General features: G+C 41.7%; 1 protein-coding gene across 13 annotated transcripts in view; it reads left to right on the top strand.

The window, feature by feature from the left end:
* SH3D19 (SH3 domain containing 19) overlaps positions 1-15,438 on the top strand; it is a 277,157-nt gene that overhangs the window by 64,797 nt on the left and 196,922 nt on the right. For 3 of the 13 annotated variants that reach the window (XM_063809096.1, XM_063809093.1, XM_063809083.1), the window contains one exon: positions 15,345-15,436. The exons of 9 other annotated variants lie outside the window; for them this stretch is intronic. The gene's annotated coding sequence lies outside the window, so the exon portion shown is untranslated. Of the gene's footprint in view, positions 1-15,344; positions 15,437-15,438 lie in introns of those variants that run through there. One more of the 13 variants, XM_063809076.1, reaches the window with a different exon arrangement.

Genomic DNA, 15,438 nt, shown 5'->3' with positions numbered 1-15,438 from the left:
TCCCAAGTAGCTGGGATCACAGGCATGCAATGCTGTGCCCAGCTAATTTTTAAATTTTTTTTATTTTGAGCTGGGCGCAGTGGCTCACACCTGTAATCCCAGCACTTTGGGAGGCCGAGGCAGGCGGATCACAAGGTCAGGAGTTTGAGACCAGCCTGGCCAACATGGTGAAACCGTGTCTCTACTAAAAATACAAAAAATAGCTGGTCATTGTGGTGGGCGCCTGTAATCCCAGCTACTCAGGAGGCTGAGGCAGGAGAATCGTTTGAACCCAGGAGGCGGAAGTTGCAGTGAGCTGAGATCACACCATTGCACTCCAGCCTGGGCAAAAGAGCGAAACTCTGTCTCAAAAAAAAAATTTTCTTTTATTATATAGAGACAGGGTCTCGCCATGTTGCCCAGGCTGGTCTCAAACTCCTGGACTCAAGCGATCATCCTGCCTTGGCCTCCCAAAGTGCTGGGATTATAGGAGTAAGCCACCACTTTAAGTCAGGAATTCGAGACCAGCCTGGCCAACATGGTGAAACCCCGTCTCTACTAAAAGTACAAAAATTAGTTGGGCATGGTGGTGCATGCCTATAGTCCCAGCTGCTTGTGGGGCTAAGGCAGGAGAATGGCTTGAACCCGGGAAGTGGAGGTTGCAGTGAGCCAAGATCTCACCATTGCACTCCAGCCTGGGCAACAGAGCGAGACTCTGTTTCAAAAAAAAAAAAAAAGAATTCTCAATATTGGGCATTTGGCACAATCATCGAACATAAGTGCCCATTAAATGCTAACCATTATTACTTCACTTAGTCCTTACAACAGCTCTGAATGCTAGATGTTGCGATTTCTTTCTTTTTTCTTTCTTTTCTTTTTTTTTTTTTTTTTGAGACTGAGTTTCTCTCTTTTTGCCCAGGCTGTAGTGCAATGGCGCAATCTTGGCACACTGCAACCTCCACCTCCCGGGTTCAAGCAATTCTCCTGCCTCAGCCTCCCAAGTAGCTGGGATTACAGGCACATGCCACCATGCCAGGCTAATTTTTTGTATTTTTAGTAGAAACAGGGTTTCACCATGTTAGCCAGGTTAGTCTCGAATTCCTGACGTCAGGTGATCTGCCCACCTCGGCCTCCTAAAGTGCTGGGATTACAGGTGTGAGCCACCGCACCTGGCCTAGTTATTGCTATCTCTTACTTTACTGATCAATAAACAGTTCAGAGCAGTTAAAATCACAGGATGAGGAAGTGAACCTGAGTTTGTCCAAAGTCCATCTTTTCTCTTCATTCCTGCTATCTTAGCCCAGGTGGAGACATTAAAGAGAAGGCTGTGTTGAGGACAGTGACCAGCAGAGGGTGGGGAGGGGAACAGTGGGCAGTGGATGCTGGTCATGGCCAGGCTATGAAAGGGCCTCCAAGTACTAACGCTCGTAAAATATGTCAGTCCCACTACTTTGCTCATGATATTTAGCTCTAAGAATTGCTGAAGCTGAACATTCCCTTTGGAATGCACAGAATAAGACAAGCTCTGTGTAAGACATTTTTGGTCTTGCTAAGGTCAATGTGGTGGGTTTGTTGCTGAGGAAGAGTTCTGACAATTACTATGGAGACACTACATAAGCAAAGGTAAGCAAAAATGTTTGTCTTTCAGAAGCAAAATTAGAGGGAAGCACAGTAATCAAGATTCCATACATAACAAGTTTTGTGAATAAACACCAATTCAAACAGAAGGTTCAGAAAATTATGTTGAAATTGAACAAGTCCTTAAAGAAGACTCACTCACTCTTTTCCCCAGATTGTTGGATTGCTTGCAAATGAGGACATTTACTTTCATCATCCTATGGCCTCTTTATTTTGAGAAATATAAATAAATAGAAAATTTACCTTTGATCTCTATTACACCGTTGAAAACATCATATGATTTAAAGTGAAGGAGCAGGGTGCTATTTGTACTCTACTGGGGGAAGAAGAATATTATTTCCACCTAGCTTTTTAAATAATACATTTGGTATTGATTTTAATATAACAGAAAATGCATTAGCATTGAGTTTCAATTAAGAACAATTCAAGAACATTATCAATACCTATTTAATCTGATATATTTTAAAGTATAACTTAGATGAAAGCAAACCAAAAGAGGTGTTTTTTTTTGTTTTGTTTTTTTCATGCAGAGTCTTGCTCTGTCACCCAGGCTGGATTGCAGTGACAGGATCTCAGCTCACTGCACCCTCTGACTCCTGGGTTCAAGCCATTCTCCTGCCAAAGGCTCCCGAGTAGCTGGGATTATAGGCGTGCACCACCACACCCGGCTAATTTTTGCATTTTTAGTAGAGACAGAGTTTCACCATGTTGGCAAGGCTCGTCTTGAACTCCTGACCTCAAGTGATCCACCTGCCTCGGCCTCTCAAAGTGCTGGGATTACAGGCATGAGCCACCATGCCCAACCAAAAGAGGTCATTTTAATAGCATATCTTCTTGTTCTCATAATAAAAACGTACACGTTTTCTGCCAATATTATTTACTTATTTAATCAGTTTTTACTGAGGATTTACTCTGTACCTAGCTTGGTGTCAGGCTCTAAGAATGCAGTCATGATAAAGGCAAACACAGTCCCTGCACTGGTGGAGTTTACAGTCTGATAATACTAGAAAATTATACCAAAGTGTTCAAGTTAGACATTTTAATCATTACATTGCAATAGGTTTGCACTGGTGAGTGCATAGAGCAGTGCTTCTCAAAGTTTACTGTGCATGTGAATCACCTGGGGATCTTATTAAAATGTAGAGTCTGACGCAATGGGTCTGGGGTGGAGCTGATATTCTGTATTTAAGCTGTCAGGTAATGCTGACGCTGCTGGTCCATGGATCACACTTTGTAGCAAGGGCATGCAATATTAATATGAAAGATGGTAAGATGTAATACTAAGATGTAAGGCATAGAGTAAGATTAGTAATTTTTCTTTTCTGGAGGTATGGAGCACTTGGCAATATTTCGGTGAATGACATGCATCTACGGACAATTGTACCAGACAAGTGTGAAATGTTCACAAGGGGAGGTAGAAAGTGGCATAGGGGCTAAAGAGAGGAGAAACAGGATTTAGGTTGGGGAGAAGAGGGGGTTCAGGAGATGCTTCCTAAGGAAGGCAGAGTCTCTAATTGAGCCAGGAAGATGTGGAGGATGTTCACTAGTGGAGCAGAGCCGGATGGTGCTCCAGGCTGAGGGCTGAGCACTGGTGTTGGTGTTTTTTGTTTTTGTTTTGGGTTTTTTTTTTTTTTTGAGATGGAGTCTCGCTCTGTCGCCAGGCTGGAGTGCAGTGGCAAGATCTCGGCTCACTGCAACCTCTGCCTCCCGAGTTCAAGCGATTCTTCTGCCTCAGCCTTCTGAGTAGCTGGGAATACAGGCGTGCGCCACCACGCCCAGTTAATTTTTGTATTTTTAATAGAGATGGGGTTTCACTATGTTGGCCAGGATGGTCTCGATCTCCTGACCTTGTGATCTGCCTGCCTTGGCCTCCCAAAGTGCTAGGATTACAGGCGTGAGTCACTGGTCCTGGCTGGTGTTGGAGTTTTTGTAGGTCAGCACAGAGAATGGCTAGTGGTCCTGTTTGGCAGCTCTTCCATTCAGAGAAGCAGGAAAGATAAGGCCATAAAGTAGAGAACCCCCAGCAAGGCCAACCTCAGCATTCCTAAGCATGAACCCAAAACCTGTCATTTTCTCTGAATACATAACGGGCAATACCTTGCTTTATTGCTCAGTGCTCTGTGTGGTGTCCAGTTCAGGCATCTCTGTGTTTCAGCTCCTCTGGCTACTGTCTGATACCTGCGTACCCCTATTATTTCCCAGTACAGCGCTTTTCTCCTTTTTTCTATCATGGCATTTTTGGGACAGGATATCTGCTAATAGACTTATTTGCATTGGCCCCAAGAACCCTTTTGTGACCTGTTGCTTTGGGTACTCTGTTGAGTTCTGCTGTCATCACCAGAATTCTTGTCAAGACTGGTCCCAGGCCAGGTGTGGTGGTTCACACCTGTAATCCCAATACCTTGGGAGGCAGAGGTGGGAGGATCACTTAAGCCCAGGAGCTCAAGGCTGCAGTGAGCTATGATCATGCCACTGCCCTCCAACCTGAGCAACAAAGCAAGACCCTGTCTCTAAAAAAAAAAAAAAGAAGAAGAAAGAAAGAAAATTGAAAAGAAAAAACTGGTTCCACATTCCTGTAGCAACTGACTTGCTGCTGCCCTTCTCAAATGGGCGTCAGCTCTCCCATTCACCTGATCTTCCCATTTCCTCATTGTCTTGCTCAGTTATATTATCTTGGTCCTTGAAGGCATTTGAGGTTGCAGTCTGATTGAAATGGGGGACAAAGCAAACAAGGAGTCAAAGATAGAGTAGTAAGGAGGAGCCATTAGGAGCTATGTCTGCTTTATTCACTTCTGTATCCCCTGTGCCTCAGACAGTACCTAATCCATAACAGGAGTTCAACAAATCTCAGCTGGCTTTTAAATACAGACTTTGTATAATTGTATTTCACTGATTTTTAAGACATTATTAATTCAGAAAAGCACTCTGTTTAGGAAATTTCTTAGGTTGAAGAACTTTCTCAACTGACAAATTTTGAAGGTAGGTGAGATAATGTTTGTGGTAGATGGACTTCTAAAATGACCCCCAACAATCCTCATCCTTCTGACTGTGGGTGGAACCTGAGAATATAATGAGATATCACCACTACCATTATGCTATGTTGTGTGAAGATTATTTTGGATGGGCCTAACATACACATATGAAACCTTTAAAAGCAGAGAATTTTCTCTAGATGGTTGCAGACGACAAAGCTGGGATTCAAAGCACAAGAGGGATTCAGTGTACCGTTACTGACTTGAAGATGGAGGGGCCATGTGGAAAGAACCCAAGAGTGGCTTCTGGGAACTGAGAGCCAGCAAGAAAATGGTAACTTCAGTCCCACAACCACAAGGAAGTGAATTCTGCCAGCAACTTGAATGAGCGTGGGAATAGATTATTCTCCAGAACGTCCAGATAAGAGCCTGCCTTAGGCCACACCTTGATTTTGACTTTGTGAGACCCTAACCAGAAACCTATTTGACCCAGCCTAGGCAGAACTGTCAGCTAATAACTGGATGCTGTTATTAAGCTGCTAAATTTGTAGTAATTTCATATGAGGCAATAGAAAACTAATATAATGTTTTATACCTCAAGGAAGTTTACAGTGTGTATGTACACATGTATACATATGTATTTATCATGTGTTCACATGATATGTGCATTTAACTTGTCTGTATTCTACTATATGTACTAGAGGAAAAGAAAGGATAGAACAATAATTTAAATAGCATGAACAATAACCTTACCTTGATTATCCCATTCAATAAGCTATCAGCAATATCTGACAGAATGCACTCTCTTCTTGTAACACATTCTTCACGTTGCCTAATGAAAAGCCTCCTTTTTTGGTTCTCCCACCTCACTGGACACTTCTTTTCGCGCCTTTGCAGATTTCTCTTTATGTTTCCTAATTCTAAACATTCCTACATACACTACACATACACATTACCTGACATGGTGGCATAAACAAAATATATATACAGTTCTTTACAGGCAATTAAAAGCTATTCAAAGGGCCAGGTGCAGTGGCTCATGCCTGTAAATCTCAGCATCTTGGGAGGCTGAGGCGGGCAGACCACTTGAGGTCAAGAATTTGAGACCACAGACTGGCCAACATGATGAAACCCCGTCTCTACTAAAAATACAAAAATTAGCAGGCATGGTTGCACACACCTGTAATCCCAGCTACTCAGGAGGCTGAGGCAGGAGAATCCCTTGAACCCAGGAGGTAGAGGTTGCAGTGAGCCAAGATAGCGCCAGTGCACTCCAGCCTGGGCAACAGAGCAAGACTCCATCTCAAAAAAAAAATAAATAAAAAGCTATTCAAAGGTAATTTTTGACTATTCCTTGCTTAAGAAGAAACTTTAGTTTATTAGTTTTTCTCATCTAAAATTGGGAGGCACCCAGCTATTTCAGTATGAGGTCAAGAGGAGTAGTGAATTAACCTTGCCTTCAAATTGGATTTCTGCACTAGCTCTGAACCTGTGCTGTCCAATATGGTAGCCATCAGTCACATGTAGGGATTTAAATTTAAATTTTAATTAATTAAAAATAAATGAAATTTAAAATTTAGCACTTCAGCTGCACTAGCCACATTTCAAGTGTCCAATAGTAAATGTGCTCCTTGCTACCACATTAGACAACACAGATATAGAGCATTGCCATCATCACAGGAAGTTCTATTGGACAATGAAAAGACCTATACCTTTAATTGCCATTTGGTCTGCTCCACTTAAATATCCCAAACTCTTTGCTGTCCCCCAGAGGAGATTTTGCAAAGAAGTGATGTGAAAAGTGCCTTCTTTGGGATCAAATTGTCTGAGTTTGAATCCAGCTCTATTGTTTGCAGGCTCTGTGTCCTTAGGAGGGTTACTTGACTTCTCTGAGCCTCAGTTTCCTTTTCTGCAAAGTGGGAATAATCACAGGAACTATCCCTTAAAGTTGCTGTGAAGATTAAATGATATAATTTATGTAATGTACTTAAAATAGTACCTAACTCTTAAGTATTGAATAAATTTAGCTATTGTGTTTTGTATTAGCATTATTTTAGAGACCAAATTGAGATTCATCGCACTTCATTTATCTGAAGATTCATGACATTTATTAATTCTAGACCATTTTCAGTCATTATGTTTTCAAATGTTGCCTTTCCTCAGTTCTTTTCTCTTTTCCATTCTAGAATTCTGGTTGGACATTCATTGTACCTTATCATTATATCTCTATAACTCTTATGTCAGTTTTCTTTTCTGTAAGATGATGATACAAACAGTATCTACCTCATGGAGTTTTTGTTAGGATTAAGTGAGTTGAGCTATGTAAAACACTTAGAATAGCATCATATGTGTGCCAGCTATTATTGACACTCTGGTTTAGCTCCTTATTTATTTTTGGCCCTTGGAGATTTCCGTCAATTCATTAGAGATATTTTGTAATAATTTAGTCCACTCTATAAGACCGAAATTTATTCTAGACTCTTTTTTTTTTTTTTTTAAAGACAGAGTCTTGCTCTGTCTCCAGGCTGAAGTGCAGTGGCGTGATCTCAGCTCCCTGCAACCTCCGCCTCCCAGGTTCAGGCGATTCCCCTGCCTCAGTCTCCCGCGTAGCTGGGACTACAGACGTGCGCCACCACTCCCGGCTAATTTTTTGTATTTTAGTAGAGATGGGGTTTCACCCCATCTGCTAGGTTGGCCAGGATGGTCTTGATCTCCTGACCTTGTGATCTGCCCGCATTGGCCTCCCAAAGTGCTGGGATTACAGGCGTGAGCCACTGTGCCCGGCCCAGATTCTCTTTTTGTTGCAAGCGTGACATACACGGTTTCTATTGTTTGGTACACTTTCTTTCCCTCTTAGCAACCTTCATGACTGTTTAAAACAGAATTTAATGTCTGTATTACTTTGAATTATATTAAGTATGTAACAGAAAACACAAAATAACCATATCTTTAAAAAGTAGAAGTTTCTTTTTTTCCCCCATAAATGAAGTCTAGAAGTATGAGGTTCATAGCAGATATGCCTTCTCCATAATCATCAAGAGTCCAGTCTTTTTTCAGTTTCTCAACATTTGGCCTTCTTCTTGTGATCCAAGATGACTGCTCTGGTTCCAGCCATTACATCCAAATTCTAGTCAACAGAGGAAAGGGCTAAAGAAGGAATGCCTCTTCCCTTCAATACATTCTTGTAAAGTCATATGTACCATCTCCTACTGGCCAGAACATAATCACATGGCTGTGCATAATGCCATGGGACACTGGAGAATGTCGTCTCTATTCTTGACCGCCAAATGCCAAGGAGATAACAGATATTGGGGGAAACTAGCAGTTTTTGCCACTATGCCTCTTCTGTGTTCCCTCTAAGAGTATATCCTCCCTATCTTGTTCACCTCTGGGGTGAATGACTTGGCCTGGTTTACCTGGGGCTTTTATGGAGTTAGCACTGAAAGTCTTGTGTCTCAAAACCTCCCAAACACACATCAGTCTTGGACAAACTGGGATGGTTGGTCACCCTGCATCTACCATGGATCTTATCCATGGTAGATCTTAAGGACAGATCTGTGTCTATTCACTGTTATATCTTCAGTATCTCACACAGGGCTGCACGTACAGGATGTATTCAATAAATAGCAAATACTTACGTGGTGCTTTTATATGCCAGGAGCTGTTCTAAGGGATTTATGTATATATCATGAGTTGAATTTTGTTCCCCCAATATTCCTATGTTAATGTCCCAGTACTTCAGAAGGTGACCCTATTTGGTATAGGGTTGCTGCCAATGTGATTATTTAGGATAAAGTCATACTGAAATAGGGTGGGGCCCTAGTCCCATATGACTGGTGTCTATATAAACAGGTGAAATTTGGATGCAGAGACAAGCATGCAGGGAGAACGTCATGTGAAGATTTGAGTTATGCTGCCAAAAGACAAGGACCTACCAGAAGCTGGAAGAGAAGCCTGGAACAGATCCTTCCCCAGAGACTTCAGAGGGAACAGGACCCTCCCAGCACATTGATCTTGGACGTGTAGTCTCCAGAACTATGAGACAATAAATATCAGTTGTTTAAGCCACTCAGTTAGTGGTACTTTTTTTATGGCAGCCTCAGCAAACCAATACAGTATATTAACTCATTTTAATCTTTACAATGTTCTTGTGAGATAGCTATTATTATTATTATCCTCATTTTACAGATGAAGAAATTGAGGCACACAGCAGTTAAGAAAACCAAAGAGTGCCAAGGAGGCATAAAGAGAAAGTGGTAAAGGCAAACTGAAAGGAAGGGAAGAAGAAAGGGGAAAATCTTGAAGTTGAAAGATGGACAGGAATAAAGAGAAAGAAAGAAAAATGGTGAAAGAAAAGGATTAAAACTTGACCTGACGTGACTTTCTAAGAACATTAGAAGCTCTAGGTCACTATATAAACCATTAACATTTTTTTTTCAGATGTGTCATTAACATTTTCTTTTTTAGATGAGTCTGAATAACTCTTCAAAATGAAGGAATAAGGAAATGCTCCCTCATTTTTGACACTTGCAGGTGTTTTATTATATTTAGAACCTGAAGCTACAGCTCTTAAGAGTCCTCGTCTTGATTTTGCAATATACGGTTCATTTTTATTTGAGGGGAAGGACTAATAATAACTTGTTTTATGAATATAACTTTAAGAAGTTTAGAATTTATGTTCACATGCTTTATAGATTTGTTTTTGATGGGTGAAATAACACTTACTTTAAAAAGTTTTGGCTGGGTGTGGTGGCTCATGCCTGTAATCCCAGCACTTTGGGAAGCCGAGGCAGGCAGATCATGAGGTCAAGGAGTTTGAGACCAGCCTGGCCAACATGGTGAAACTCTGTCTCTACTAAAAATACAAAAATCAGCAGGGCGTGGTGGCGTGCGCCTGTAGTCCCAGCTGCTCAGGAGGTTGAGGCAAGAGAATTGCTTGAACCTGGGAAGTGGAGGTTGCAGTGAGCCAAGACCGTGCCACTGCACTCCAGCCTGGGCAACAGAGTGAGATTCCATCTCAAAAAAAAAAATGTTTTATATGTTGTACTTCTTACCTGTAGTTTATATATGTGTATTCCTGCTGAAGGCATAAATGAAATGCAAAGTCAGAGGCAATACCCTGAGAATATGGAGCTTAATCTTCCAGAATGCAGTATACACATTGTATCAGAGACCTTTACATGGTGCTGTATCTCCAATCAGAATCTGTAAATTTGGAATCAGAGGGGTGGACCCAGGATTGGCTGCAGTTACAATCACTCCCAATGGCCTACTGGGGACGTCTTGCTTCCGGGGCTCCATAAGGTTAGAGGTCCTGTTGCCAGCAGGGGCACATGCTCACCAGAGGATGCAGCTAAGGTCCAACTGATTACAAATTATGGATGCCCTCTGGGCACTGAGTTTCTTGTGGCTAGGGGCCAGCAGGTAAGAAGACTGACCATCTTGGCAGAAATAATAACTCTGATCAACAGTGGAAGGTAAGACTGATCTTACACAACGGGAACAGGAGACATGTGTGTGGAACTCAAGATGACCCATTTGGGTGCTTCTTGGTTGTTGGTTCTCCCTTGATAGATCATAACTGTGAACAGACAAGTGAAGCAACTCCCACCTGAGAAGGATATGATCACTAGGGGCTAAGAAAACTCAATAATGAATGTTTGAGTCATACCACTAGATAAGCCACCAAGACCAGCAGAGGTGGTGGCTGGGGGGCAAGAGGAATTTAGATGGAGTGTGGAGAAGGGAGACTATACTGGAGGCCCTGAGACCAACTGTGGTGATGGAGGGTAACCTGAGCTATTTCCTGAACATGTATGGAAAAGTAGATTTTCAGGATACAAGGAACAGATCTGCACGACAGCTGAGGCAGACACTGAAGCTAGGGACTGTCAGCATACTGATATAGCATACCATATCCAGCATACCTGGGCAGCAAGGCTTTGTTGGAGGGAGATTTGAGTGGCACATCTCTTTGTGTCTCCCACAGTGTCTGCCTCAGCTTTCATGCAGTCTAAGTCAATGTGGGAGGCACATCTCTTTGTGTCTCCCACAGTGTCTGCCTCAGCTTTCATGCAGTCTAAGTCAATGACTCAGCAAGGTGGTGATTCAAGGGCCCACCCATTTACATTAAAAGTGGAATTCTGATCTTTATTCTAGAGCTTCCCGTTGGACTAGCAGAGGCTTTGTCAGGTCTGCATAGTGGTATGACAGTTCCCCTTGACCAATCTTTCTGTCTCCCTTGCTCCTTTCACAGGTGTTAACCCTCTAAACTTTTGTACTAGAACTCTCTTTCAGCCCACTGATTCCTGGAGAATCCCAAATCAGCACATGCTGCATAGCAAACAATCACATAACCTCACTGATATAAAACAGTAAGCACTTCTTACCACATACAAGTTTACAGGCCAGGTGGCAGTGGTTTTAGTCTTAGTTGGGTCACTCATGTGTCTGTGGTCATTTGTTGGTTAGATAAGCATTTCTGTTGATCTTAACTGGGTTCTTTCACATGTTTGGGGGTTGGTTGGCTGCATGCTGGTCTAAATGGCCTCAACTGGGACAACTGGCCTTTCCTTCATGTAGTGTTGCATTCTTTAGTTGGCTCATGTTGGCTTGATCACATGGTGGTAGAAGGTATCTGATATGGTTTGGCTCTGTGTCCCACCCAAATCTCGTGTTAAATTGTAATCCCCAATGTTGGGGGAAGGACCTGGTGGGAGGTGATTGGATCATGGGGGCAGATTTCCCCCTTGCTGTTCTCATGATAGTGAGTTCTCATGAGATTTGGTTGTTTGAAAGTGTGTAGCACTTCCCTCTTCATCCATCTCTCTCTCTCTCTGTCTCTCTCTCTTTCTCTCTCTCTATCTCCCTCTCCTGCTGGCCATGTGAAGATATACTTGCTTCCCCTTCACCTTCTGCCATGATTTTAAGTTTCCTGGGGTCTTCCCAGCCATGCTTCCTGTACAGCCTGCAGAACTGTGAGTCAATTAAACCTCTTTTCTTATAAATTATCCAGTCTCAGTAGTTCCTTATAGCAATGTAAGAGAACAGACTAATACATCATCCAAGAGAACAAACTGAAGCAAACAAGGCCTCTTGAGGTCTAGACTTGGAATTCACACACTGTCTTTTCTGCCATATTCTAGTCAGCCAAAGCAAATGCCAGGGCTAGCTTGGCTTCATGGATACAGGGAACCCTGTTTTTTTTGTGTTTACTTTTTAGAGTCAGGGTCTCACTCAGCTACCTAGGCTAGAGTGCAGTGGTAAAATCATAGCTCACTGCAGCCTCAAACTCCTGGGCTCAAGTGATCCTCCTGCCTCAGCCTCCTGAGTAGCTGGAATTTGGAACCACTTCTTGATGAAGAAGATGCAAATGTACATTAGAAATATATAAATAGAGGGAGGCATAAAGATTTTGGAACAGTTTTGCAATAATCTGCCACAGGGAGAATTTCCTAAAGTGGACAGACAGAACTATAGTGGACAAACAGAAACTATGGACAAACAGCACTGGACAAACAGAAACTATAGCTATCTCAATCTATTATACTGTACTTTTAGCTTTTCCTTTATTTTTAATATAGGTTCTCAGTCTGTCACCCAGGCTGGAGTGCAGTGGCATAATTATAGCTCATTGCAGCCTCCAACTCCTGGGCTCAAGCAGTCAGTCTCCCAACTCAGCCTCCTGAGTAGCTGGGACTACAAGCACATGTCATCAGGCCCAACTAATTTTTTCTTTTTTAAATAGAGATGGGATCTCACTATGTTGCCCAGTCTGGCCTTGAACTCCTGCCCTTAAGCATGAGCCATGGAACCCAGCCTGCTTTTATTTTTTTTGAAATGAAAAATTAAAAGCAAATAGAAAATATGGAGAATAACATAATAACCACTCATGGACTCACTCTTCTACTTTAATATATCTTAAAATTCTGTTACGTGAAGAGCTAAAACTTTGGAGATGCTGTAGTTTTAAAATCCATTGTATATCCCTGTTCTTCCTTCTTATTTCTCCATTGAAGTCTTCAACTGAAAACTTTTAACTCCAGATAGTTACTTTTTAAGTTAAAAGCCTTGAGACTCATGCCTTCTGGTGATTCAGCAAGAGAAAATTGGAATTATATTCATTCAGTCATTAAACAAATATTTATTGTGCTTCTATTTGCTAAACACTGCACCACATATATATTTATATAGTATATTCTTATTTTTTGTAGTGTTCTATTTGCAGACCATTTTGCTTCATGTAAGATTATATATCTAAAGTGAGAAACCAAGAACATTGTCCTTTAAAATGGGGGCCCTTTTTCATTATCTCTTACAAAAAATTTTTATACCTTCAAGCTTTGAGGGTGAATCTTGTTTTACTCTTAGGATGTACATTTTCATTCCAAGTTTCTTATCACTTTCCTTCTATGGGTTTGGCTCTTGTTGTGTCACTTGGGTGGGTAGGATGTTTGAGCACGTTTATTTAGTTACTAGTTGGCCGCACCTTTGGTTTGCTTTCATATAATTACATTGTTCTGGCTTGTAACTTCTATCTGGTTTCTCTTCCTCAATATGATGACTTCAGAGTGCAGTCCTCTCCCTGGTTTGTTTTCTGTGCTTTTGTAGTGAGCTAGTTATATCTTTTTAAAAAACAGCTTTATTGAGATATAATTCATGTACCAAAAATGTATCCCTTATATTTACAAAATTGTGCAACCACCACCACTTCTGATTTTAGGATATTCTGATCACCTCAAAAAGAAACCTTATACCCATTGGCCATCACTCCCCATTCTCCCCTCCCCTGGCAACCACTAACCTACATTTTGTTTCCATGGATTAGCCCGTTCTAGATATTTCATATAAACAAGATCATAGGAATCTTTTGTCTCTGGCTTCTTTAACTTGACATAATGTTTTCAAAGTTCATCTTTTTTTTTTTTTTTTTTTTTTTTTTGAGACAGAGTTTCACTCTTGTTGCCCAGGCTGGAGTGCAGTGGCGGGATCTCAGCTCACTGCAACCTCCGCCTCCCGGGTTCAAGTGATTCTCCTACCTCAGCCTCCCGAGTAGCTGGGATTACAGGCATGCGTCACCGTGCCTCTCTAATTTTCTGTATTTTTAGTAGAGATGGGGTTTCACCATGTTGGCCATGGTTAGCCAGGCAGGTCTGGAACTCCTGACCTCCTGAACTCCTGGCCAGGCAGGTCTGGAACTCCTGATCCACCCGCCACAGCCTCCCAAAGTGCTAGGATTACAGACGTGAGCCACTGTACCCGGCCTAATTGGGTTTTTAAACAACTATTGTTGTTTTTTATATGTTCTGAATATAAGGTCCTTATTAGATTTATGATTTGAAAGTATGTTCTCCCCTTCTGTCTTTTCACTTTAATAATCATGTCCTTTGAAACATGAAAGTTTTAAATTTTGCTAAGTCCAATTTATTTTTTCTTCTGATATTTATGTATTTTGGTATCATATCCAAAAAATTGTTTTTTAAACCATGGTCGCAGAGATCTAATCCTATGTTTTCTTCGAAGAGTTTTATAGTTCTAGTTCTTACATTTAGGTCTATGATCCATTTTGAGTTAATTTTTGCATATGGAATGAAATAGGGGCTCAAATTCATTCATATGCATGTGGATATCCAGTTGTAAAGACAATTCCTTCCCTGTTGAATTATGTTGGCACCCTGTCCAAAGTTATATCTTTATTGAAGAACTTACCAAGTTTTGTCTCGTTTTGTGTAAACTGTATAGACCTTCCTCTCTCATTGGAGGACAGGGAACACGTTTTGTTCTTTTGCAATGAGAAGACATATGTGCAAAGCACCTACCATAGGATGTGATCATGGATATTTCTTTCCTTCTTTTGAGTCTCCCCACAGCACCTAGCGTGGTACTTGGCACACAACAGTTACCATAAATGTTTGCTAATTGTAGAGTGGGCTTGGGCATGCACCACCCACCCACCACAAAAATGTGGATTCCCGAAGCTCTAATTGGCTGGGAAACCCAGAACAACTTTCACGCCTTTCCAAATTAAGATTCAATGGCTGGGCTCAGTGGCTCACGCCTGTAATCCAGCACTTTGGGAGGCTGAGGCGGGTGGATCACGAGGTCAGGAGTTTGAGACCAGCTTGGCCAACATGGTAAAACCCCGTCTCTACTAAAAATACAAAAATTAGCCGGGCGTGGTGGTGCATGCCTGTAATCCCAGCTACTCGGGAGGCTGAGGTAGGAGAATCCCTTGAACCCGGCAGGCGTAGGTTGCAGTGAGCCGAGATCGTGCCACTGCACTCCAGCCTCGGCAATAGAGTGAGACTCTAGTCTCAAAAAAAAAAAAAAAAAAATTAAGACTCAATGACAGTAGAAACTGACTCCAATGGCTTAATGAAATGGTACTGTTAGTCAAGGTAGGGATTTTTAAATTATTCATCCTTGAAGGGAAGTGACAAAGAAGGTTTCACTTACCAAACATTTAAAACAACCCTAAAGGTCCAGAACCTTTGTTTTGTTGTTGTTGGCTTAATTTCCAGTTCTCTGTCTACTTATTTAATCGCTTATGCAGTAATAAAGTTTTAACTTGTGGATTTGACCTCAATTCCACAAAATCGATTGTGGTTCTTATCTGCTTAAAAGCGGAAAGATTTTCTCAGGCAGCAACAGCCACTATTGAAAAGGCAAAGAAACAGCACTCAGGTGTGGCAGGCAATTCTATTTTCAGTGACCCTTTTCTCCCTTTCTTTTTCTCTCCTACTTGCTGAACATTAGGAGCTCTCGGTAATCTCTCAGAAATAGAGCAAGACGCCAAAGATAAAGGCCTGTTCATCGCACTCAGGAATTTCCTAAGGTTTCATGTCCAGGT

Source organism: Pan troglodytes, chromosome 3 (assembly GCF_028858775.2).
Source record: "Pan troglodytes isolate AG18354 chromosome 3, NHGRI_mPanTro3-v2.0_pri, whole genome shotgun sequence".
Classification (NCBI taxonomy): Eukaryota; Metazoa; Chordata; class Mammalia; order Primates; family Hominidae; genus Pan; species Pan troglodytes.
The sequence above is the reverse complement of the archived record's forward strand: the minus strand, read 5'-3'. Positions and strand labels throughout refer to the sequence as shown.